The sequence below is a fragment of the Grammomys surdaster genome, unplaced genomic scaffold, assembly GCF_004785775.1.
Source record: "Grammomys surdaster isolate TR1022 unplaced genomic scaffold, NIH_TR_1.0 126121, whole genome shotgun sequence".
Lineage (NCBI taxonomy): Eukaryota > Metazoa > Chordata > Mammalia > Rodentia > Muridae > Grammomys > Grammomys surdaster.
In genome coordinates this window covers 4,354,034-4,363,982 of record NW_021620929.1, presented here as the reverse complement: position 1 = coordinate 4,363,982, position 9,949 = coordinate 4,354,034, and positions in this window count along the sequence as shown.

Genomic DNA, 9,949 nt, shown 5'->3' with positions numbered 1-9,949 from the left:
TCTCTCTCTCTCTCTCTCACACACACACACACACACACACACAAGTGCATGTATGTGCCTGTTTTATAGGAGGAAGGAGTGGCTCTCTGGGAGTCCATGTTTGTTCATTGTAGCTACGAGCCAACCTCAACACATTAAGTAAGTTTGTGAAACTCTAGGATCATACACTCTCTTTCTTGAGAGACATCTCCTTCCATCTGTGAGATTGGCTTTTCTGAATGTGGAATGAATAAAAGAAGCAAGAAGTACTCTGAGAATAGTGTGATAAAATACTTTTTGAGGGGAACCACATACCACTGACTTCTGTGCCAGGTTCCAACCATCTGGTATTGCAGCCCCCTTGACCTTTAAAAAAAAAAAAATGGCCAATGTCATCCCCTGGGTCCCAGGATCGGGGTAGGAAGAGGCCTGGATGGCCTGGCCTGGCCTGGCTATCAGAAGGCATGTACTGAGTGAGGCCTCTCTCACTGCCAGGAAACGCTACTTCCTCTGAACCAGAGAATTTTTTGAGAGTGAAAACAGCCCAAAGACACAGCCAGTGTTTTTAATACTGATTTAAAGCCATGGAGCCTTTTGTGTATACATAAATGTAACAAGTTGAAAAAATATTATCATGACTTTTGACACCTTAATCCCTCACAAGGAGGAAGCGATCATTGTCTGGAAAATACCTTGGTAAACATGCTTGGGATATGACGTCAGTGGGAGCCAAGACCTCGGAGCAAAAAGAACTGTTCTATACGAGAACAGAGAAGGGCCAGGGGTGAATCGGTTTCTCCTCCAGAATGTGCACAGAAGAGGAAAGTGAGGAGGAAAAAATGGGGCAGAGAAAGAGGAGACAGGAATTAAAGGAGCGATGGTGGTGGTGCCTGTCTATGTGTGTGTGCAAATATGCACGAGAGCTTTACTCAGGTCTGTTCCTCATCTACCTGCCCCTCTATCTATCATCTCCCCCAATATGTGAGCTGAAATGAAACCCGGGACTTTTCTTTTTATAACGAGATTTATTTTTATCATCTTCAATTATATGTGCATATGTTGGGGAAGGGCGTAGGGTACTTGCAGGGGGACGCAGTGCTGGCGGAATCCAGAGATGTCAGATCCCAACTGCAGCTGATGGTTGCGAGGTAGCAGACGTGGGTGTTTGGAACCAAACTCGGGTCCTCTGTAAGAGCAGTACTTACTCTTAACTTTTGAGCCATGTTTTCAGCCCTAATCCCTTTGGTTTAAAAATATAAATCTCATTTCACACACATATCAACCCTGTGAGCAAATACTACGGTGCTCTTTTAAATGCGAGCAACTGAGACAGAAAGACAAGTGACTTGTCCAGCTCTCTAAATTCGCAGACACAGAGCAGATGAAACGGCATCTGTTGAAGATAATTTATCTTGCTAGCAAATATTTTTTCTTTGCTTCCACCTTTCTCCCATCCAAACACAAATTCCTCTGTTAAGTCTACAAATACCTTTGGTGGTTAAGTCCATTTCTTATAAAACTCAAAGAAAGGACTGAGTTCTGTGTTTGGATATGGTCCGACTTCAGCGGGTGGGGTGGGTGCTCCGGTGGCCTCCCAGCCAAAAGAAGCTGTAAACCTAATTGCTCCTAATTCTAGGAACTCTCAAATTACAGTCTTGAGCTCTGGAATTGGTAGATATTAGGAAATCAGAACTGGATTTTAGGAGTTCAAGGAGCATCCACATGACCTCTGGGTGCACATACATCATCATTACGTGTCAATCCATATGAAAGAGGAGGGAAGAGAGGAAGAGGGGAAGAAGAGAGGGAGGAATGGAGGAGGATACTCTGGCAATTCATGACATGCTATACTCGAAATAGGAATAACAATTAGACTTGACATAAATGTTTATGTTAGGAGTAAACTCAAAAGAGAGACCAGAAAGAAATATTTATTATACTCATCATTGTTTTGGATATGGAAAGTAGGCGATTCCTCAAAAAACATATACTCTATGACTTTTGGTATCTCAATGATTAGTGCCAATTCAGATAACAGTCTAAATCTGAGCTTACTGTCTTCAGATATACCTTATATATCTGAAGATATATCTTACATATCTGAAGATACTAGATCTTATATATCTCAGATATCAGAACCAATGTTTTTCTTAATGAAGTACAATACCCAGTATGCTGTTTAGCATACAAGAAGAATATAATAAATATATCTTGGCTCATGGGTAGATAAATGGATGGATGGAATCTCATAGTAGCCACCAGAGGGGAAGGGGCTCCCGTCTCTTTTTCTCATCTGCATCCCCATTACCACAGAGTTTTGCAGGACAGGTGTTCTCAGTATTTTTTTTTTCTTGTGGAGACCTGCCAAGTATAACTATCTTATCGGGCCCAAGGCTCTTCATCTACTAACTAAGGTCACACTTCTCAGAGGACAAGCCAACCCAAGCCTGACTGAGGGGTGAGGACAACTCAGAAAGTCTTCAAAAGATGGGTGGAACCTGGGAAGAAGTCTCACAGGAATCTTCAGTTGAATCATCTTGATAAACCTAGGGTACCATAGCTACAGGCTTGTGTAACTTTACTGTTGGCTGGTTTGACCTTATGCCTCAATTCTTCTTCTCTTACGCTTGTAGCCTCAGAGCCTGCCTATTCTAGTGCTTTCAAATGTTTGGGAAGTCAGTCACATTTAAGTTTATCCTCTTACTGTTTGGATGACAGGAACTATTTGTAAACAGAGCACCCTGCCAGTTACCAGCATTTATTTGCAGTTATATCACAAATGTTTTTGAAACTTGTGTTTATCTATAATTTGACACATCAAGAGGACTTTTTGCTCTTGGCCCAAGCTCCTGCCAAGGCAAATGGTTATGTGTTAAAGTTGCTTTCATCAGACCTTCACAGACCTCATGGCTGACTCTCTCATCTTCCTCACATCAGGGTTACCCAAGCTGATGTTAAGAGAGCAATTGAACACATGTGTAACAAGCTGGAGAGCCAACGAGAGAAGAACAGGCCGGGGGTGGAGGGCAAGCTCCACTTGGAGTCCTGATCTAAATAAAGGGCTGTTTTCAGAGATGCTTGGCTCTGACATCCACGAAGGCCATTTGGCAGAGAACCCAGCTGCTCTTCATCCACCTCTGTGTTGATTACAGTGATTGCTCTTTGCTCCACTGCTAACCTCTGAGGAAGATGTGTCTGGCCCCCAAAGGCATCTGTTTCACTCAGCTTGCTTACCCACCATTTCAGTTAAGCCCTGAGAAATCCTTTCTTGGCCAATAGACAGAGAGAAGCTCTCAGTTGGAAGGATGGATGCTTTTTGTGATGGATCTTGAAAATCATAGTACTTCATTGCTGGAAGGCGACCCTTCTAGATGATTCAGTCCAAGCTTCAGCTTATCTAATTCATGTATTCATTCAACAAATATTTGCCAAACGCCTTCCACATGCCAGGCACCATTCAACATGACAGGGGAAGACTTGGAATGAAATGGACAAGGCCCCTCCTTTGTGGAGCAAGTAAACAAATATCGTGATTTTAGGGAACATTTGCTTCAGGGAAGATGACTAAAGAGGGTAACATGAGAGGGAGTGATTGGTGAAGTGATTCTTCAGAAAGAGAAGCCCCAAGAGGAGGCGGGATCTAAACTGAAAATAAATGATAGGAGACTCACCAAGCAAAGATCTCTGAGGAGACGGACACAAACCAGCTGGTGCAGCTGACGTACCAGTCAAGGCTATGAAAACAGAAGATTGGCATGAAGTTGAAGCTTACAAGGTGGGGTTGAAAAAGAGCAGAGAACAGATCACATAGGGCCGGGGCTGGGGAGGCCCTAGGATGAGGGATTGTTATCTAATCCACTTGGAAACAAGAGCAACAAGGGAGTTTTCCTATGCAGGAATTTGCAGGCAGCATAGGTTGACCCTGAAACAAAAGATATCTTCCTTTCTCTCCTGTTTTTTTCCACCGAATTGGTGCTCTAGGAGGCTTGGAATATTAGAAAGTATGTCCTGGCACAAGACAGAGAAATTAATCCGGGAATATGCTACTTTCACAATGTAAATCATCCTAGATTGAAATATTCTTTCAGGCTGTGTTGTTTCATGTGCTTGCGTCTCTGTGTGCTTTTCCATAGTTTCCTTCCCCTCTGTTCCAGTCTTGCAGGGGAAGAGCATCCCTACACAGAGCAGCTCCTCAGTTTCAGGCTCACAGAGGAAGAACATCCCTACATGGAAGAGCTCCCCAGCTTCCAGGCTGGCAGGGGAAGAGCATCCCTACACGGAGCAGCTCCCCAGGTTTCTTAAGTCATGGTTTATTTTCAGAGCATTGGTTGTCTCTGAAACCCAGCTGTGCCAATAGTTATAATAATTTTATTTCAGCTAGCTTTTTAAATTTTAAAATTATGTACCTGCCTTAGATTGATAAAACTGTGATGACTTTGATGTCTGGTTCGACTATCTTTAATGAAACACGTAAGATGTCGAAGCAATATTAAGGCCTAGAAGTTTCAGCATTGGGGTTGGGTGATCAGTTAAAATAACGTATGACCCACACATATTTTCAAAAGCCAATGCTGTCTTGGGGTCTTGATTAGGTTCACATTTGGTTCTTCAGTGGAATTATTTTATGTGTAACCCTACTGTGATGGTTTGTACATGCTTGGCCCAGGGAGTGGCACTATTTGGAGGTGTGGCCTTGCTGGAGTAGGTATGGCCTTGTTAGAGCAGGTGTGTCACTGTGGGCATGGGCTTTAAGACACTACTCTTAGCTGCCTGGAAGACAGTATTCAGCTAGCAGCCTTCAGATGAAGATTCAGAACCCTCAGCTGTTCCTGCACCATGCCTGCTGGATGCTGCTGTGTTCCCTCCTAAAACCCTGACTAAGACACCTACTTACTGTCTTACTGTGTGATACTGAGATGGAACATGGATTCTGGTATTGCTGGCCAGATTAATCCATTCCAAATTCTCCTAGCAACCCCTCCCATTACAACTTTAGCAGCAAGCACTGTTGTCTGACCCAGGTTTCTCAGTCTTAGCACTGAGGACATTTGCTGGGACATGTCTGTGTGGCAGGGGTGCTCCTGTGCATTGGAAGTTGCTCAGCAATCTTTCCTGTTCTTCCTACCAGATGCCAACAGTCCCTTCCCCTACCTCTAGTTTGGACAATAAAACTCATGATATCATTAGACACTACCCATAATGTCTTAAAGAGCAAAATCATCTCTGTTCTCCATCCCTGATCTGAGAATCAGTGATATGGAGCCAGCTTCTCCATAGGGCCTAAAGCAAATGTAAGTCCAGTGATATCTTCCACCAAAAATCAATGGCCTTCAATCTTTTAATTCCCAAGTACTTTGCTATGACCAGCACACATTATTAGTTTTTATTATTGCTATTTCCCATTGTTCATGTCTTTTTTCCTCTGCAGAATGTGAAGGCCTCAAGGACAGCTTTCATGGCTTTGTACACTGCAGCACATGGTGTACCTGAACAGGGCACAATGGCAGTATTACAATTGAGGTCAAGAGATAAGGTCTTGAAGAGATGGTAAAGCAAGGCCATCCATGTGACTGCTTAGTAGCCATTACTACACTTGAATTATGATGGCCTTCCTTAGAATGGGCTGTGTGAGAGATGAAACTTGGTAGTTCTGTCATCAGACTTGAGAATGTACTCAAGAAACAGGTACAGAGTGACGACAACTGGCCAAACACTTCTCAAAATTAAAGATATAAGAATTATAAATCAGAGAAGGTTCTCCCTAAGACAGGGATAGCTTAACACTACAGTGAATTTGGCTGGAAGATCAAAAGACAAATGTACAAATGTCCATGCAAACACAAAAAATAATCTCAACTAACTTGAGCTGTAAATACTTAAAGAAAATGAGCAATACAGTTGCCCAAAGTCAGAGAGGAGGAAATATCTCCTTTAGAAAATAGAAGGAGTGCACTATAAAAACTGTTGGCAAAGTAGGAAATGGACACACACACACCCCAAACCCTCAACAACAAACAAACAGGACTCTACAGTAGAAAATAACAAGTTGTGTTCACATCATAGATCCTGGGTCAGGGTGACTGAATACACAGTCGAGGGATGCAGAGGGACACAGCACATTGTGTCCATGGCCAAGCTTTGGAATTGAAGAGCAGAGAGAAACTATTGAACAGATTAAAACACAGATGTGGAATATGACTTATATTTTGTAAAAGCAGTTTTATTAATCCATCTACCATAAAATTCTTCCATTTAAAGTGCACAATTCAGTGGGTCATAGGATGTTCAGACTTGTGCAACTTAACTAATTTAGAACATCTTTATTATCTCAAAAAGTTCCCCAGACCTACAAGCAGTCTCTCTGTTCTCTCTTACACTTAACCCTAACACAGTCTGTTCCATTTCCTTTTAAAACACCAATCTGTCTATTTGAACATTTCATATAAATGGAATTGTATATTAGGTGACCCTTTGTGTTCAGCTTCTTTCATTTCATGTAAGGTTTTTATCCATATTGCAATGTGCATAACTTCAATTTTTATGGGTAAACAATTGGGCAGTATATTAGCACATCAATTTAATTTATCTCCGTTGATAGACCTTTGTTTCCACTTTTTACCTGTGATGAAAAATGTAGCTTATCAACATCTGTACACAAATTTTGTGTGGATATGTTTTCATTTATTTGGGCTATATACCTAGAAATTAAATTCATTACTGACTTGTCTGGTAACTACCCACATCGCTTTAAGGGTTTGCCATTCCACTTCACAAAATACCTGTGCCATAAATACACAGTGGCTCCACTTTCTCTAATCTTTGTCCACACTGCTATCATTTTCTTTTTAGTTTAAACTTTCATAGAGAAGTTGGGATGCCATCTTGTAGTTCTGATTTGCATTTCTACATTGACCAATCATGTAGAACATGAATCTTGGTGAGTTTTCTACATTTTCTTAAATGCGTTCAAATTATGTGTCCATTTTCCAGTGGGCCCCTGTCTTGATAATTTTGATGTAGAAGAATTAAAACATTTTTCTGGATATGTCGTTTAACAGATACCTAACTTGCCAATATTTTCTCCTATGCTGAAGATTGTATTTGGCTTGATAATTATGTCAGTAAAAGCACAGGTTTTTGTTTTGTTTTTTGTTGTGGCTGTTGTTTTGTTTTGAATTGTTGTTTGTTTGTTTCTTTTTTAGATTTGGATGAAGCCCTTGTTAATTTTTTTTTCTTTTGTGATTTTGGTATCAAACCAAGAAGGCTTTGCCTAAGCCAAGGTCATAAAGATTTACTCCTACATTTTCTTCCAGGAGTTTCATCATTTTAACTTTTACGATCCATGATTCATTTGAATTAGCTTTGTTGCTGGTACAGAGAGAAGCCCAACTTCATCCTTCACACTTAGAATATTGACATCTCAGGTCTTGCAAACCACGAGGGAATAGACATTTCCCCACTATCTTACACTTCTTCATTCACTTTCAACGATGTCTTTGTACTTTTCACTCTGTACACCCTGCACTTCTTTAGTGTTATTCTTAAATATATTGTTCTTTCTGATGCTATTGAAAATGGATTTTTCAATTTTATTTTGGATGCTCACCAATAGCACATAGAAACATGACTGTGTTTTTCATATTCACCATATAACTTGAAATCTTGCTTAACTAATTCAATATTTACTCACTCCGTCAATTCCTTCTCCTCCCCTTCTTTTCCTGTTTCCTTCCCTTCCTCTTCCCCATTTTCCACGTCCTCATCTTTCTTCCTCTCTCCCTCCTCCCCTATCTCTCCTTCTTCTTCTGGCTCTTCCTTTTCTACCTTTTCCTCCCTCCCCTCCTCCCCTCTGTTCCTCCCCTTCTTCATCCTGTTCCTTCACTACTGTGACCTAAAGGCTTATTATGTCTTTCTATTTGTTCTTTTTACAGTGCCTAAAATAGTGATGAATAGCAGTGGCAAGAGTGGACTTATTTATCTTGTGCATATTAAAAACTAGCTTTTTTACATTATTAACAACAGTGTCACATGTATATATTAGAGATGTATTTTGCTCTGTTGAGAAAATTCTCTCTTATTCCTAGTTGTTAGATGTCTCCATCATAAAAAGACACACTATTTTGTCATTATCCTTTCCAAGTCAATAACTTAGGTTGTGTTATTTTGTGAATATGGTATATTATATTGATTGATTTTCACTTATTAAGCCAACTTTGTATTCTTGGGAAAAATCCTATTTGGTCATGACTTATAATCCTTCAAAATATTGTTGGATTTGCTTTCCTAGATTTTGCTGGGGGGGTTTGTATTTATGTCCACAGGGAATATTGGACATGTATAGTTAATGTAATTTTTTTCAGGATTGAGTATTAAAATGATAGTGACTTTGGAGGAAATGTTAGGAAGTGCCCCCAGCCTCTTCTATCTTGTTAGTGAGTGTAAAAGATTAGTACTAGTTTGCCTGAGACATCTAGGATAGTTAAAACAGTGAAACCATCTGAGCCTGGGATTTTCTTCGTGAAAAGATTTCTCTTTTGGAGACAAGTTCTTGCTATGCAACCCTGGCTATCCTGGACCTGGCTATATAGCTCAGATTGGCTTTGAACTCACAGAGACCCACTTGACTCTTGAATGTTGGGTCTTAAGGCATGAGCCATTATGTCCAGCTCATGCAAATACTTTTTAGATTACCAGTTCAGACCATTTACCTCCCATAGGTCTACTAAGGGTGTTTTTCCTTTTCAGCCACTGTTACTTGGTATCTTTTCTAGATATTTTTCAGTTTCACCTGTAATTTGTTTGTATGTAACTGATTATACTATTTCTGTATCACTTACCTTTTGTTACCATGACCAAGGCAACTTATAGAAGAAACCATTTATTTGGGCTTACAGAACGGTAATAGTCCATCATGGTAGGAAGGCATGACAATGAGTAACAAACATGGCAGCTGGAGCAGGAAGCTGAGAGAGAGCTCACAACTAGAACTGAAAACATACTTTTCAGTCTCCGGTGGTATATGATATTAACCCTCAAAGCAGACCTCCAGTAACAAACTTCCTCCAGAAATGCTGCTTCTCATAAGCCTCCCTATACAGCACCACCAACTGGAGACCAGGTATTCAAACATCTGAGCCTGTGGGGGATACTTTCATTTATACACCTCACATTCCACTCCTTGGCTCCTAAAGGCTCATGGCCACATCACAATGCAAGATACTCTTAGCTTAGTCCAGCTCCAAATGTTGCCATAGTCTTTAACAATTTCAACATTGTTTAACATTCCAAAGTCTAAAGCCTCTTCTGAGACTGAACCTCTTAATTGTAAGCTTCTGTAAAATGAAAAGAAAATTGTATGCTTGCTTTCAACATACAATGGCACAGAATATACATTACTATTTCAAATTGGAGGAAAGGGGATATAGTGAGGAATTCTGAACCAAAGCAAGACTGAACCTCAGCGTGACTAACACCAAATACTGTAGTTCCCTGTCTAGCGTCAAAGAGTTCTCAGATGACTCTGCCCTTCCATCTTTGCTGTCTGTAGCTTGTGCCTCTCCTTTGTCTTGAACTAGTTCTGCTCCTTGTATGCAGCTCTTCTTGCCAGATAGCCCAAGGCTCTAGCATCTCCAACATCTAGGAGTTACATTCTACTTTCATGGCTTCATGCAGTTGTCTCTTACAGACTCTAATTTTTTTCAGGCCCTTCATGCAAGGGACTCCCCAGAAACATGTTGCCTGGCTTCAAGAGCTCTCTGAAAACAGAGAATCCATGACGGCTTTGCTCTTACACTTTTCAGCCTCTGAAGCCAATACCACACGGACAACACTGTCAAGTTCAGCTGCCAGGTTGGGATGGACCCTGAACCCTATGACCACAATAGCAGCAGATTTTGTTTGCTGTGACTTTCTAGGTTTAGAACATTGTTTAGGCCTTTTCCTTTCATAAGTTGGAAGCTTAGCTGGGTGG